Source organism: Rattus norvegicus, chromosome 3 (genome assembly GCF_021556685.1).
Source record: "Rattus norvegicus strain SHRSP/BbbUtx chromosome 3, alternate assembly SHRSP_T2T, whole genome shotgun sequence".
Taxonomy (NCBI): domain Eukaryota; kingdom Metazoa; phylum Chordata; class Mammalia; order Rodentia; family Muridae; genus Rattus; species Rattus norvegicus.
Genome location: NC_141536.1, coordinates 105,383,404 through 105,400,275, shown reverse-complemented (window position 1 = coordinate 105,400,275; position 16,872 = coordinate 105,383,404). Strand labels below are relative to the sequence as shown.

At 49.7% G+C, this 16,872-nt stretch overlaps 1 long non-coding RNA gene across 1 annotated transcript; it reads right to left on the bottom strand.

Annotated features, from left to right (window-relative positions):
* Positions 1–12,029: 12,029 nt before the first annotated feature.
* LOC134486300 (uncharacterized) lies at positions 12,030–13,089 on the bottom strand. Its single transcript, XR_015684972.1, has 2 exons — positions 12,546–13,089; positions 12,030–12,229 (listed from the first exon to the last, which is right to left on the bottom strand). It is a non-coding gene; the product is annotated as an uncharacterized LOC134486300 (long non-coding RNA).
* Between the last annotated feature and the right edge of the window lie 3,783 nt (positions 13,090–16,872).

Below are 16,872 nucleotides of genomic sequence, written 5' to 3'. Positions count from 1 at the left end.
CCAGCCAGCCAAGAGGAGACCAGAGTTTTAAACAGGTTGCTTGGTGCTCCTAAGGGAGTTTGTGGCCTCCTGTTCTCTTTCACTCCGTTTTCAGGAACCCCTGCATCTGGACCACCCTCCTTCCCAATCCAGAGCCTTTCTGTTTTAGAAATAATTAATCTCAATCTGGGGTTTCTACCCCGCCTTTGACCATTTAGTTCCCGGATAACACACACACACACACACACACACACACACACACACACACACACACACACACCCTTTATCTTTATAATAAGCCTTAATCAGCACATCTGGAAAAGGCTCCTGCTCCCATAGTCTCTTCCTTAGTACAGGCAGCTCCCATCCCACTCCACCAGAACAGCTGTGCCAGTGCCTGAGGGCTGTCACCTTTCCTCTCTCTCGCCAAAAAAAAAGGGTTTGTCATTTGATCTGGAAATGGAAGGTCTGGAAATGGATGGATTGATTCATCAGGTCTCCACGATTAGCCCCCTTAGCAGAGGTTTGCTCTACCTGGGCATCTCCAGACCCATCAGTAAGGGTTAGCTCCCTTGGAGCAAGAAAGCCGAGAAAAGGAGTTAGAAGCCACCAGAACATCCAGGGCCAGAGAGAACGTGCTGCACACCCTTCCCCCACCACGTACAACCAGACTGACAGCAGGGACAGACTGGATGCTCTGTCATCCCCAGTTCAGCAGAGAGGCACCTCCCCCCACTGCCGCAGCAGTCCCAGCAGACTGCCTGCCCTGAGATCCAGCCACTGGCACCGGGCAGGGAACCCAAGCCCGCAGCAGTTTCTGTGAAGGTGGCACTTACCACTTTCACCTACCTCCATGTCCTGCCCAGGTGTCTCCTTGCTGAGTGTGGGCAGGCAGCCCTCCCCTGCCTCACCTCAGACCGTCCAAATTCCAGATTCTTCAACACTGAAGGACCTGACCCTCAAGCCCCACTGAACAAGATGAAGGAATGGCTCTCTTCTGGAGGGACTCCTTCCTCATCATAGATTAAATTCATCATCAATACTTGCCCCTCCCCCACCAAAGGAAGCCCCCAGGGGTGGGGAAATAAAGTCAGACTTTTATAGTCCTTTTGCTGGGACCTGCTCACTCTTAAAGGGATCAGAACACCCCCTCCTTAAAGGGACCTCCGGAAATTATTTGCCCCCAGGCAAAGCCAAGTGTAGAAGTCTGGTTTTTACCTGCTGTGGCTTCTTTCCCTAGGGATGGGAGAGTCAGAAGTGCTCTCTTTGTAACTAAGCCGAAAGGGCTGGGCCCCCTCCTGCCACCAAGGAGCCAGTTGTTGAGTACCCATCAAAGAAGAGGATTGTTTCTCTTCCCTAAGGGCCACGGAATGGTCTGTAGGATCAAGGTGATGTAGGGGGTCTGTGTGGGACCAGTCTTCCTATAAGCCTCCAGCGCTTAGACTTTGGGGACCGCATTCCATGATGCTATGTCCCAAACCCCCATCTGTCCAGCGCTACCCTGCAGATTGCTAGCCAGGGAAGTCTTGGCAGGCTGCCCCTCCCAGCGAAAACCGTTTCTGTATTCTCCTTCCCTTTGACACAAGACTTCGCCTCGTTGGGTCCCCGGTCCTTCCTCTTAAGATTCATTCTCTACCCCACAGGCGAGTTGCCTCCCTGCAGTGCCAACAACTGCTGCTTATACCTATTTCAGGCTCCTTCCTGCCCTAGTCGGCGTCCCTGGGGTCCGCCTGCACCCCCACCCGTCAAAGGCTGGGGGATGGGCACACCTCGGCTCCCTAGAGCGCAGCAAAGCTGCATCTTCTCTCCGCCGCTTACTAGGCACATAGGTTCATTCAGCCCTTGGGGCTGGGGGGGGGGCATAAATGGCGGAGAGGGGCCCGAGGGCGCTTCAGCCGGAGAGGAATAGTCACAAGTCGCACTCACTAAAGCCACCTCTTCTGCATTTTCCCTTCGCCGGTGGAGGGTCCACACCGCTGGGAGACTTTGCTGACGCTTGGGAACCGGCCAAGGCCGCCCACCCTTGCCACTCTCAGGAGGAGACTCCCCCCCCCCCCCCGCCAGGGCTGGAGCAGTGAGCCCCCTCCCCCTCCCCCGTAGCTGCAGCAGCCTCCGGCTGAGGTCAGGCTCCACCTCCTTTCTCCGGATGGAGAGCGCAGAGGGTTGTTTGTTGTTGGGGTGTGTGAGGGAGAAGGTTCGAGATCACCTGGCTAGGTGGGCACGCCTTTGAGAGTCGGAGCTGAGCCGGGTGGGCTGGGTTAGACTGGAGCCTGCCTTGGAGGGCGAAGTACTAACCTCCCCCCGCCCCCATTCCAAGGTTCGGGCTGAGCTGCCGGGTCTGCCTCAGCTTGGGTTCTGCACCCGTCCACGTCTCCTCCCTACCCCCCGTTGCACTCCATCCCTTAGGGAGTGATCTGAATGTCCCAAGGCAGAGGCCAGTAGGAGAGTGACTTCCTACTTTCAAGATGCTTCCAGTCCGGCACCCGGATGGGTTGTGGGTAGAGGGAGGAGGAGACTGAAAACTAACTTTCTGAGAACATCGTGTAATGGCTGCTGGGGAGGGGCAGGTGCCAGGGTCTGTTCCCGGGTGTAGGGTTGGGAAAGGTGCGGGTGTTCTGACAAGAGTCCAGGACGCGGGCTTACTTTGCAGAGGAGTCAGCATTTTTTTTTTTTAAAAGGCCGACCTTCGGGAACTGGAAAGATGAGGACACCCTTTTAGTATAGGCAAGGAACTGTGAGATCGGCTGAGAGTAGGACCCGAAGCTGGAGAGCTATTGGGGCTCCTCAAGTTTTTTAAGACACGCCACGTCCTGCCTCAAAGGCGTTGGGGGGCACTCTAGATCATTTAAGGAAAAGGAAATCCTGTCCTGAGATCCAAAATGCAAACTGATTGAACAATAAGATCCCTTCCTGCAAGGGTAGTCGGGTTGCCCCTCGATTTCCTGGTAGTTTAACTTTTGGGTCTCACCTTCTATCCCAGGTAAGAATTGGGTGGAAATGGTTCCTTCTGGGGTACGGTGCCATCAATGATGCTTTACCCCTTACAGCTCCTATTGCTGCCCACCATAGCTGGGAAAGGTCGAGGAAGGCAAAAGCGACTCGCTTTTATTCTCCCCACCAAGGCAGCCAGCCTTACCAGCCCTCAACCCTTGTTTACTGGAGCAACTACTGAAAAAGATGCCAATGTGGAGGCCAAAAGTGCTTCCTCCTACCCCTACTCTTTTTGAGATTAGAACTCTCAGGCTATAAAAATCGTAGAGACCAGCATTTCTAATCCCATCCCTTGGTACGATGGGAATTAGAAGGCAAGTGAATCTCCCCGAAGCCAGCTTGGTTTACATGTGAATTCCAGACTAATTGGGGCTACTTTGTGAGACCCTGTAAGGGGCATGCGCCGGGTGGGGGGGGGTCGTATGTAAATGGAGAAAAGTGAATTAGTTTCTCATTCTTACCACAATCCCACTTGGGATGCAGTTACTGTGGATGACTCACAGATGAGGAAACCCATGATTAAAGCAGTAAGTGCCTATTCCTAGTTACAGAAAGGAACTTGTGTGTCTCTTGACCTCATAAGTCAGCCCTCAGCATCTACCTGGAGTTGTCTCATTAACCCTAGCCCACAGCACTGCCGCCTTCCCACTCCACGGGCATGTAGGGCCTTGTTTGCCGGAGCTCTCCCACCCGCCCCCAGCTGGCTTCATCTCATTCTGGAAGTTAACCATGACAGTATGTTGGTATCAAGGAAGCCCCGTGCTATACCACCGCCTTTGCCATACAGATTTTAACCTGCATACAAGTTCTTTGTGCACAGGTCATGCCTACTCATCTGTTCATTTGCTGAGACCAGGTCTCACCAGATAGCCTAGGCAGGCTTCAGACTTGCCTAGTTGAGGCTATCCTCAAACTCACCTTTCTGCCGCCCGCCCCAGGCTCCAGAGCTCTCAGGTTACACTCTGGTGCCACTTTACTCAACTTCTGTTCGTTTTACTCACCTTGCCTTCTGGAGCTCTCCAGAATTCCTGCCTCTGGAATTGCTATCTCAGAGTCAACCCTGACTTTCTGGAAAGATCTTCTAAAGCTCAGAGTTCCGAGAAGTCTACATAGCCCCTTGCCTCTGCCTTCTGGGCCACCTATTGCTTTATCTGGGTCTCCATGATGAGTCTTAAGAACACCTGAAGGGCAGGTCTATGGCTTCCACATCCTCTTTTGTGATTTCCTGTGGACCTAGCACAGTTCTGGCCTCAAGGAAACATGACCATTCCTATCCCTCAGCTTTTGCCCCTGGATACAGCCTTTCACCTCTACACCCTTCCTCAAATCCACTTAGAGGTAAATTAGACCCAGGAACAACAACCCAGCAAGCAAGTGTTGCTGGTTTTCACAGGACTTTCAGAAAAGACTAAAATTAGAAGCCAATGCTGATTTTTTTTTTTTGAGACTTAAAGTAAGCTCTGATTTCTCTCTAAAAACCTAAAGATTTGCTACTGTTGGCTCCCATTCTATTTGCAGCGATAGGCAGATAGGAAGGAGTAAGTGCCGTCTTCGTGGGTGGGCAAGCTCTAGTTTGCCCGTAGTCCCTGCTTTCCTACTTGGGATACTTTTGAGATGTCTTAGCCCCCGAAGGTTTCAAGTTTATGATTCACAGACATGGAATATCTACCTCCTTCTAGAAGCACCATCTTCATTGCCCCAGGAGCAGAAGTTCATGAAGCATACTCTGTCCAATACCCACACATCAGGCTGCCGATGAAAAGGGGAAATTAAACAGAATTTGTGGGTTCCTCCAGGTGGCTGATTACTCCTAAGAGCATGACATAACATCTGGGGACGGTAGGTGCCAAGTTGCCATTTGTGGAAGGAACAGTAAATGATTGGCAAGGCGCATCTGCATGGGAGAGAGAGGTGAAGACAAGACCATTCCAAGAAGTGTGAGAAGCCTCTGGATGTGACGCCTGCAACTTTATCTTCCTGGGTCAGCATTTCACTGTCAGCAGACACCTTGTCTGTTCAGATATCACAGTGAGTGTGTTAAATGAGACATTTTCCTGAAGTAACTTCACAGAGGCTGTGGGATAAAAAAAAACCAGGGTGCATACCCTGTGCTCCAACAGACCTGTAGTCCCCGGAGAGAGGGAGGAAATCCGGATCTAGAACGGACATTCTCTTGAGAGCCTCCAAAAGCAGTGGCACTCTAGGAGGCATGGACAGGCATCCAACCAGCATCTTTATTTAAGCCTCAGCAATCCTGGTGGGTAGGTATTATGCTCAAATGTACAAACAAACAAGAAGACAGAAATTTAAACTGTCTGAGTAACTGCTAAGATCACGTGGGTTTTGAATGGTTCCAAAACATTTGGTTTTGTTGTTGTCGTTGTTTGCTTGTTTGTGATATGGCATTTACCATAAAGGGTAAGCCGAGGTCTAATCCCTGGTAGATCTAAAACCTTTATTCCTTCTGTATTTCACGCAGTGTAGTCATTAAGAACACAAGCTCTGAAGACAGAGTTCCTAGTAGATGCCCTAGCTCTTTGTCTTCTTAAAACATTTAAGTGTTTTGAACAGTGGCTGGCCCTAGCCAAGTGCCCCCAAAGCATTAGCAATTGTCAATCTATTTATCCTGTTTTCTTCCAGCCATGCCTACAGCTTGCTCCGCTTCCATTGAGTCCAGACCTACATCCTCTGTCTCTACCCTATCTGGATCCCCAGCTTCTGTCCACCCAGATGCAGCATGACCCCTTTTGGCCTCAGTCAGGCTGAGTGGCTTCCTTTGCTGGGTCTCGGTGGCTTCTCTATGGCTTCCTTCCTCCACCATCCAGCTCTAAGACTGGTTTCGTGACCTCAGATACTATCCTCCGTGTCTTGGAGATCCTCAGAGGCAACCGTGATCTCATTCCCCAGAGGCAATTCTTCCCTCTAGGCTTCCCACCAATCTCTTCAGTCTTCCGAAACCCAGAGCAGAGGGAGAATCACCCAAGATTCTTTTGCCATCTTCCCTGGCCTTCGATAGGCTTTGCAGTAAGAGGCAGGACCAGTTCCTGGTGGTAGAGAAGAGAGTCTGGGCCACAAAGACTGTGCTAACCAAGGGGCCACTTGTGCTCAGCACTGTTTGGGCACTCGGCTCCCAGCCTCACCTCTTTGGCCCATTCTCCCATCACTTTTTGCTAAATGAGTTGGCCCAATGGTTCCCCATTCTTTTATTTTCCAGAGGTCTGTCAACAACTCATTTGGATTTTACATGTGAAGTTGCCGTGAGCAACCTTCCTTTCACTATGAGATTGGGACAAAATGTTGCAAGTGGGTTGCCCTATTTCTTTATCAACAGAATATTCCTTTGGCAAAACCTCATCAAAAGTACTCTCTCTCCCCACCCTCTGCACTCGCTCTGACACTGAGACAACAATGGGGCTTTGAGGAGCTCTGATACACTAACCCAACTTCTTACTGCAGAACTACTGCTCTCCTGCAGTACAGAGGAAAACCAAGGACTCTCCAGTGCTCTTTGGCACTTCCCTCTTCCTCATTAGACATTGCCCGTCTGTCCACTAGGACTGTGATCAGCATAGCTTTCATCCATCTGTATGAATCAACCTCTCCTTCCCTCCAGCCCCAGTGACACAAAGCCCTAACCTCTGATTGCTCTTCCTAAGCCAGATCAATTTCAGTTAGTGGGATCTTCCTAAAGTACACCACTTTGTCTCCACGGGTCTGCTTAAACCCTTTAGTGTTTCACACTCACCCTACGATCCAAAATCTGGAGTTGCCTTCATGGCTCACCAGCTGGGGGCTCTCTAGTCTTATCCCTGGGCTCAATCTCAAACCTGTATGTTGCTGTGGATCCTCAGGGCCACCAGTCTTCTGTATTCATGCCTGCTGCCCTGGGTTGCAGGGCGCCTGCACTCGATGGATGTCAGTAGGCAGTTATTCCGTGGCTAACTGAGCCTGGCCCCAATGCTGCGCTGGTCCGACAGTGCTTGTCCAGGTAGATGTAGTACTGAATTTCCTTATCAACACAGAAAGTAGCTGGTCCAGCCACCCAGAGCCAAGCTCTACCCACTATCTTAGGCTTGCTCCTTCTGACCTGATCAATAACTTTGATCGTTTTCTAGAATGATAGCAATGCTATTATGGCTTCTGAATTGCCTTTTGTATTCTTGTCTTTTAAGATTGGTGCATAGTTTTTGCTTATAAAATTAATTGACTTCATACACTCAAGAACTGGATTACAAAGTCTGACACTGTAAAGGTAGTCTTGTTGAGCCTAAACATCCAAAAGTTAGAGTTCAGAATTGAGGGTATAGTTCAACGATAAGGCACGTGCTTAGCTGTTCAAAGCCCTGGATTCCACCTTCAGAACCAAAAGAGAGTTAGGATTCTGGCTCCATTTTCCCCAAGAAGGTAGGTGCTGTGAGCAGAACCTACTTTTTTAGCAACTACTACAAAACTAAAAAGGGAGAATTTAGTTCAAGGCAAAGCCTTGAGCGTTCCCTGTGTACCCTTTCTTTTCCTCCCCTCTCCAAGGCTGCCCTTGATGTCTCAGTCTGATTTCATTTAGATAAGCTTGCTAGAGTGCCTTGGGTATAAAGATGCTCCTGACCAAATCTGCGGCAACCTACCACCACGTTTATTATGCAAGTATTTATTGCAAAGGTGGCCCGTGCCTGGAATTCTAGTACTCTGAGGCAGGAGCATCAAGAGTTCTAGGCTAGTCTAGGCTATATAGTGAGACCTCGATTCAAAATTAAATGCATTAAAGTAGATCGTGTTTTTAATTACTTATAAGCATACGTGTATGCGCGCATACGCATGAGTCTGTGAGCCTGTGGGACCAGAGAAGTCACATACTCTGTGAAACTCCCTGACCTGAGTGCTGAGAATCTAACCTGGCCACTGCAAGAGCAGTAAGCAGTCTTAACCACTGAGGTTTTTTTGTTTTGTTTTGCCAAGGCAGGGTTTCTCTGTGTAACAGCCCTGGCCATCCTGGAACTGACTTTGTAGACTAGGCTGGCCTTGAACTCCCAGAGATCTGTCTGCCTCTGCCTCCTGTGTACTGATGTTAAAGGTGTGCTCCTTCGAGACAAACAGGCACTCTCTTTATACTGTGTTTCATTCCCAACCCAATAACTTCAATCAAAATAATAAATCACATCCTAGCAGTGTTAGCGCACGCCTTTAATCCCAGCACTTGGGAGGCAGAAGTCTCTGAGTTTGAGGCCAGCGTGGTCTGCAGAGTAAGTTTCAGGACAGCCAAATCTACACAGAGAAACCCTGAATTAGAAAAACAAACAAACAGATAAAACAATAGATTACGTGGGCAACTTTGTTAAGCCAGGAAAAGGGTGCTAGAGAGGCACGATCAAGCACACAGGTAGGGTTGGAATAGCGTTCATGCCAGGTCAGGAAGAACAGCATTAAAATGGATCGAAGGGTTGGTGGCTCAGTTCTTAGCACAGCAATGGTAAAGCACAGGGCCATATGCCTGCAATACCAGTACTCAGAAAGCTGAGGCCAGAAAATCACCATGCTAGGGTTGGCTACATAACAAGTACCAGACCAGCGACGGGTACATAGCAAGGTCTTATAACAACAACAACAACAACGAAACTGATAAGGGTGGACGAAATAAGAAGGATCTTTACAAATTTTTTTTTGTTGTTCTTTTTTTTTGGAGCTGGGGACCGAACCCAGGGTCTTGCGCTTCCTAGGTAAGCGCTCTACCACTGAGCTAAATCCCCAGCCCCCAAATTTTATTATTTTTTTTATTTCAATGTCTCTCTTGCCCTAGCTTTTAAACTCTGTCTACTTCATAACTAATACCTGTCTTTGCCACTTGGCAGCCCCTGCACGCAGTGGTAGCCCCCGCATGCAGTGGTAGCTTGGCAAATGGATCTTAACTGAGCAGTGGATTGGTGAGGTGGGCAGAGGGCAGAGGACCTGAGAGAAGAGGACGGGCAGGAAAATGCCTTCATGAGCAGGCTGGTGGGAAGGTGTGGCGGGCATAGGAGACCTTGGCACATTCTCTGAGGTGTGGAGTGCTGCTGTCCCTAGAACAGCACGGGGCTGAACTTAGTGACCGCTCCGCGTGGGAGTGGGCTTCTCAGAGGACAATTGAGAAGGAGGCATAGGATAGCCAGTGGATTACAGTGGGGTTTCTCAGCTTGGGGGGAAAGGATAATGTGGAAGGAGATTGTGAGACTAGGAAGAGGTAGCCTCCAATGAGGGCGCTACAATTGGGATTCATAGAGTCATTGCTCCGATGTCTTAGGCGGACGCCCCTAGTAGGGCTGAGACTGTTCTCTGGGGAGACCTAACAACCTCTCCCACAGAAAACAGTCTTGTCACTTCTTGGTGACAGTCTTCACACTCTACAGAACATGTAGAACTATGGCCTCTCCCCAGACTCAGGCGTCCGGAAGAGGTGGGTGCTGTGCCTGCGAGTAACCAGGTATCAAGAACAGAAAACCCCAGCTATGTGTAGGTCAGTGAATGGGACGCAGACGTGTGTGTGCCTTGGGCATGCTGGCCACATGACAGGCCGCAACTGCTTTCCAATGAGGGCTTCTCCTTTTTCCTCTCTGGGGCCAGGCAAATGCCAGGGAGGAGAGGGTATTGAGGTGCTGTGGAGCCCCTAAAAACCAGGCTGGTTTTCATCCTTTCCCAGCCTCAATGGTCCACAGTCTAAGTTCTGTCCAGAAGCACTGGAGAGGGAGGTTGGGGGAGGGAGAGAGGTGCTGAGATGAGCTAGGATTTGCTGAGTCTTACTATCTAAGTGGCAAATTCTTTAGCCGGAACTAGCCAGCTCAGGGCCTTGCAAACAGTCAGGATTGGGGAGCAACCTCAGCAACCCTAATAACTACAACCGTATAAAATTGACTCAAGTCCAGTCTCAGCAACCTTGCAATGACCCCGACCTGTACCCTTCCACTCTTGGTCAGGAGGTTGCAGGCTGACTCTGGAGCACAGTGTCCTCTCCAGGCTGGCTTCCTGCCCACTCAGATTCTTCCATTTTAAAATTCCTTTCACTCCTCTCCCTTCCCTTCCTCACTTATTTTCTCTTATTTCATTTTATTTTTCGTAGAGCCAGGGATCAGCTGAACCCAGGGCCTCAAACAGGCTAGGCAGGCATTTTATCACTGAATTACACTCCCAGCCCAGAACCTCATGGCGGATTTCATTAAACGTTCCTTCAACAACTAACAGAACCCATTGAATACCTCATCCTGTTCAGCCAGCATCAGCCACAACCCAAGTAGGACTGAGAGCATTTGCTACTCCATTCCTGTAAATAGAACAAGCCCTTGAGGGTGGGGCAAGGTGCCCAGGCTGTTCTGAAACACTGCACTTTGCAGAGGCTGCCCCTGGGGAGCTCAGGCAGATGCATAAGGTGGCTTGCCAGGGAGGCCGGCTCCCCCCACCCCCCACCCTGTGCTTATCTCCCACTGGCAGCTGCGTGTTCACGCTCGTTGCTTCTGCTCCTGCAGCGTGTCTGACAGACTCTCCGTGTGTGTAGTGGTATGCATGTCCATATGTGTACTCACCCATGTCTACTCCAGACAGGCACAGGGTGTGCTTGGATGGATCTGGTGTGCCCTTCTCTGTCAACACGAGTGTAGATCGGGTCCTCTACAGTCCTGCACCTCACTCTACTTGCAGTCTCTGAGGAGGGAGCGTGCTCCTTCCTGAGCCTGGAATAGCTTTCTCCTTTTCCAGAGAATCCCCATCAAGCCCTTCTCTCCCCCTGGGTAAGCTGACTAGCTGGACTGACTGGCATAGTACACACGGGAGCATCATGTCCTTCCGAGGTTGGTCTGGGCTGACTTGTCATTATCCCCACACCCGAGGCCCAGGGCATGGCTCTTAATAGCTTGTCCAGAAAGCTTTGCTGAATGTGTGGGTTTTGGACTTGGCCAGGGACGCAGCGATGCACATTCATAAATACATGGAGTTGGCTGTGGTCTGGCATGGTAGCCACCTCTGTTTTGAGTAATTTCCCATGGCATTCTAAGAAATTATAAGCCTACCACTACTTTCCTTTAAAATTTTGAATTACATCTTCATTCTGTACTTGTGCTGTGTGTGGGTGTGCATGCTCTACTGCGTGGAGGTCGGTGGAAGACTTTCAGGTGTTGGTGTCCTCTACCATGGGGGTCTCAGGGATTGAACTTAGGTTGTCGGGAAGCGCGGGCAGCAGTTGAGCCACCTCACCCGACCCCAGACTACAACTGTGGAAAAAAGGCTCTGAATTCCCTTTTTAGGTTGGCCATGTGCATCCCCTGCAACAAAGAAATTCCGTTCCTGAGGATGTACCTAGAGGACCCAGAGAGGCATGTTTGCACCAGAAGGAACATCCTGTAGCAGTCGGAAACTAGAAATGTCCAAATGCACATCAGGGTAGACTGGACATTAAATTGCACAATTCCACAGGAGGGAGCACTAGACAAGAAAAAAACTTGAGCGGGTCGTAGTTCTGCTCATTAGCCTGGAAGGAGAACCAGCAGTGTAATACAGCGATGAACCATAGCAGCACACACACACACACACACATGCACACACAAATATACACACAAACATATGCACACACAAACATACACACACAAACATACACACACATATACACACACATACAGACACAAACATACACACACAAACACACACACACAAACACATACACACAAACACACACACACAAACACACACACACAAACACGCGTGTGCATGCACACACAATGTAAGTCTAACTATAAAAAGTTAAAAACCTAGCATGCTGTGTAGAGATACACAGACAGGTAAGAAGCCGCCTTTAGAAAACCAACCTATGCTGGCACACCTGTGGGAGGCTAAAGCAAGAATCCAGCCAGAGCCTGGATTTTAAGGCCAACCTAAACAACGTAGTAAGCCTGTCTCAAAAGCAACAAATAAACAAACGAAAACTTAATTATTGGGGGCTGTTGGTGTACCATGGGGGCAGGACCCTTGCCTAGCATGATCTAGGCCCCAGATTCCACCCCAGTACCATAAAAAATAAAATGAAATAAAATAAAATGGACAGGGGCTTCAAATGAGTCATTTGAACTTATTTACAAAACAAAGTAAAACAACAAAAATTGTGGTCTTGTTCTGTAGCCCAGGCTGTCCTGGAGCTGGCCGTCCTGCCTCAGCCTTGCAAATGACGGGACTGCAGGTTTGAGCCACCAAACCTGCTCCTCCCTCTTTTTTTGACACTGCATGTATGTGCTTTCTTACGTGCGAGTTACTGTGGAAAGAAAGAGCAGTGTGTGGCCCTCCTCTGCCCCCCTTTTCCCGCTACCCCCCATTCCGTCCCCAGCCAGCAGAGGAGGGGCCAAGTTCCTTATAACAGTTTCTTTCTTTATCTCTGAGTGGGTCAGAGGGATATGGGGTGAGGGTCTCCCTCTGCAGCTGGGCCCTGGCCACTCCAGGGTGGGAAGAGATGGGGAGAGCAGGGTCAGGCGAAGCCGGCTGGCTCTGCTGTTCGTGCCAACTCTGGATTAGGCCAGGACTCCGGTCCACCTGTCGTTCCCTCATCCAGCATGAGCTTAGCTCCTGCGTACCTTCTGCAAGCACCGGGTGCTGCTGAAGCTTCAGAGAACTGGGAGGGCTTCGTTGTTACTGCAGGTTGTTTGTTCTGTCTCACCACAATGCTGGTCCCAAACCGGAAATCCTCCTGCCTCTACCTCCTGAGTGCTGGGACTAGGGACATATGCCATCAATGATGTCTGGCAGGAGATGGTTTTTGACCTCCAAAATCTAACAGTATTACTAAGGTGACCACAACACAAGTAACTATGTTATCAGCAAAATAGGGCACAGGCATCACATGACTGCTCATCAGAAACAGGGTGACATTCCCACACAGACAGTGCAGTCACCGAGCTAGCCCTCCAGTTTACAGTCTAAAGGCAGAGAAACCGATTCATCAAATAATAAAACCCACTGTGCAGGAGGGTGATGGGGATGGGGAATGGGAGGTTGGGAGGGGGGTGGTGGTGGGGGGTAGGAATCGCCTCCTGCTGAGTATTCTGGTTAATCTAATCTAACAGCAACCAGGATCCAAGAAATACTTGGGAGAAATGGGGCTAGCAGCTCTATCTGAGAGTGGGCAGGTGTACTCTAGAATTGTCGGAACAGTTCTAGAGTTCTAGAACAGCAGAAGCTGTAGTCTGGAACTGTCCCTTGCTGAAGGAAACAGGTGGCATGCATGAAGAAGAGAGTCCCCACCTCGCCTTTGAACGTGTTGTGCGCCCATGGATGCGCATGTGCGAAGGCAGGAGGAAGGTGAGTGGGGTGTGGATGAGGTAGGGAGAGAGGACTGAAGAAAGGCTGAAGAGTTCTTCTGAGGGGCCCTGCGGGGAGGCTTTAGGAATGGGAAAGAGCACAGTGCAGAGCTGGAAGGACTTCCTGGATGAAGAAACAGCTGGGGCAAAGGGCCAGCCTAGAATAAGGCAAGGAGGACTACTCACAACCTGCTGGGCTCGGCAGTGGAGAGGGGAGTTGCAGAAAGAGTCAAGATGGATCCAAATAGTGTTTGCTTTGCAAATCCTTAGGTCCTCCCCTCCCCCAAGACAAGGTCTCAATATCCTGTGAGCTGGAGCTCTCTCTAGACTAAGATGGCCTTTGAACTCACAGAGACTTGCTCCCCAAGTGCTGAGATTAAAGGCATGCGGCACCCGCTTCCCTTTAACACTGGGTCTAGAGTGTTGCTCAGGTAGCCAGCCTCAAGTTCCTGGGTCTAAGTGAGCCTCCTGCTTTGGTCTGCAAAGCATCTGGGACAAAGGTGCTGAAAGGTTAGATCTTTATTTGGGGGCATTTCCCAGACAGTTTTACTTATGAAATCCAAGCTTGTTTTGAACTGGATATGTAGCCAGCTCAGGCCAGCCTCAAACTCACAGTAATCCTTTACTTCAAGCTAGTGAGTGCTTGGGAACACAGGATGCCACTATGCCCAGTGTAACCTTTGACCTTGAGTGTGCTGGGATGCATGCTAGGCGAGGTTCCATTGTTCTCTCTGGCTCTGGGTGGAGGTACGGTTCAGGGTCCTGGCCTGGAAGAAGGGAGGCAAGTTGGATTGTTGTGGAGAAGTGGAATTCCAGAATGGCTCCAGGTTAGAGGAAGTAGGTGGAGCTGAGCAGCAGAGAGCCCCCACCATGTCTAGTGTAGCTCTGAGTTCCTGCACTGTGGGGCTGAACACAGGCAGAAGCAGAGGCTGGTATGTGCCCCACCCTCACAGTTTATCCCAGGGGCATGCCTAATGCTGGACAGGACTCATTGGATAGTGAAAAAATATGAACATGTTACAAGATTGTCATAAATGACAGTTATGTGCATTAAAGCACTATCCTTTGGAGGACCTACAATTAAATCAATCAATCAATAGGGCACTTAGAAGCATGAATAGCCACAAAGAAACTCCTTACAGATTCAAAAGTGGTTTTGTCCAGGGGGAATGGGAATAGTATAGGAAGGAGGGACAGACTTTTCTTTTCAATAAACTTTTAAAAGCTTACATTGCTTTGAAGGCTGGGGAGATGGCTCTCAGGTTAGGGGCACTTGTTCATTGAGAGGCCCTCGCTTGGGTTTCCTGCTGTCCAAAAGGCAACTCACAACATAGTTCCAGGGAATCCAGCCCCTCTCCTGGTCTCTGCCGGTATCAGGCACACAAGCAGACACATGCACGCACTCAGGCAAAATACTCATACACATAAAATACGTTTTGAAAAGAATTAAATTATTGTTTTAAACTGTGACCATAATTTTTAAAAAATACAACAGTCATCTTTACTGTTTATGATCTCCTTGTTTTTGTTTGGCCTTCTTATATGAGATGGTGGTGATAGAGGATGTTGCTTTTCCCATGCCGTCATTTAGTAAAATAGGAATTCACTGGGAAATTTCAGTCTTGGAAATCGCGTATCCAAACTACGCCGCTGGCAAAGTGGGAAAGTGGAGCGTCCAGAAAGTCCGCGCGCCTGCGACTCCGAGGATGGCCGGTAGGGGTCAGGCGAGCTCCATGCAGCGCCGACTGAGCGGGTCCGGAGAGTCCTCGCTGCGATCGGCCGCCCGCTGAGCCTTAAGGCAGGAGGAGTCTTAGAGAGAGCACTTTCGATCTGCGGTGGGCAGATAATGGATGGCCATCTGGGTTCGAGGGTTCCAGCTCCCAACAGGGCACTCAGTGTGCTAGGCGTTCCCTACACCCTGCATGCTGTTGCTTTATTCGGGCTCTGGCCCCACCCAGCCTGACAGGCGTCGGTGCGTGTCTGGCTCACTTGTTCCTAGGTTTGAGCAACTCACCTTGCAGGGCTTTGCATGGGGTCCTTAAGCAATCTTGCCTCTAGCAAAGGTCAGGGAAGGAGTGGATGTGTGAAGTGAAACAATATTATAGATGTAAGGGATTACCACTGGGAATTGGGGCTACGCCTCAGGTCCCTGGGGAGAAACTCCCTCAGGCCCAAGTTGGACTGTCGTAAATACACCCCCCTTCCCAAACAAAAATAAAAACTGTGTGGCCGCCTTAGCCCAGTGTCATTCCCAGGGGACCTAGGTGTCTACTGGTACTTGTCACTAGACTCTGAAAAGGAGCAAGACCTGGCCACACTTAATACTTCTCATTAGCGCCCCCCAAGCCCAACCCCCATCCACTTTTAGACACAGTTTGCTTTGTCTTTTATTTAAAAACATTTCTTGTATGTGTCACATAAAAATCAAGAAAACAGGGGCTGGGGATTTAGCTCAGTGGTAGAGCGCTTACCTAGGAAGCGCAAGGCCCTGGGTTCGGTCCCCAGCTCCGAAAAAAAAGAACCAAAAAAAAAAAAAAAAAAAAAAAAGAAAAAAAGAAAACAATCACACTATTCCTGTTGCTATAGCTGGATACACACTGATTGGGCAATAACAGAAATTTAGCTTATGGTTCCAGAAGCTGATATGAAAAGCATGGCACTCCCATCTCCTGCATCATAACACGGTAGGTGACCTCACATGGCAGAGCAGGCACACTTTGTAAAGATTCCCTTTACAAAGCCACTAAAGCCATGAGGGTCTTAGGACCCAAACCATTAACAAATGGTTGGGATTACGGTTTTTTAACAGGTAGCTTCTGGGCCACACTCTCAAGTTGGTAGGATTCCTATGGGCACGACCGGGTGACATGTGCATTCTGTTATCTTATGGAGGCCAGAGGACAACTCTCCGTCCACCACAAGGGTTCTAGGGCTCCATCTCAGGTTGTCTGGCTTGGTGACAATGTGCAGGCTTGCAGGTCCCCTGCCTCATTTGGAACATCCTCTGTGGTTGTTTCAGGGATCTTTCTCAGCTGGTCACCGTATCTACTGCATTCGTGAACACAGCAGTACCCAGAGCGAGAAAGTTAAGGGGCAACCTCGAGCTCTGGGACGTCCTCTTAAGATGAGACTGGATTGGGGTCGGTAAAGCGCGAACTCCACCTGTCTCAGCCCTCAGCCCTCAGCCTGGGCTCAGCACTGCTGGGCTGGGAGCCAGGAAAACCAGTTTTATTTTTGGGAACTCAGATGGATGTGGTAATCCACTGCTAGGGCGCTATCTGTGACAACTCAAGGTTGGGATGTTTCTGCTGCTAGCCCATTTGGATGCTAGCTCCAATTCTGACCTTGAAAGAGTCAGATATTAAAACAAAACAAAACAAAAACCCCTGCAGAGTTTGGTCTGGGCATGGTGGTTGCACATTACTTTAACCTTAGAACTCCAAAGGCAGAGACAGGAGGATCCTTGAGTCCAAGGTGCATTAAATATATATATATATAGTGAGACAGAAGAAACAAAACTCGGAGATGTGCCAGGTATGGTGGTTCATACCTATAACTTTGGCAGGCAGAAGGCAGAGGCAGGAGGATTCTGAGTTACAGGTTA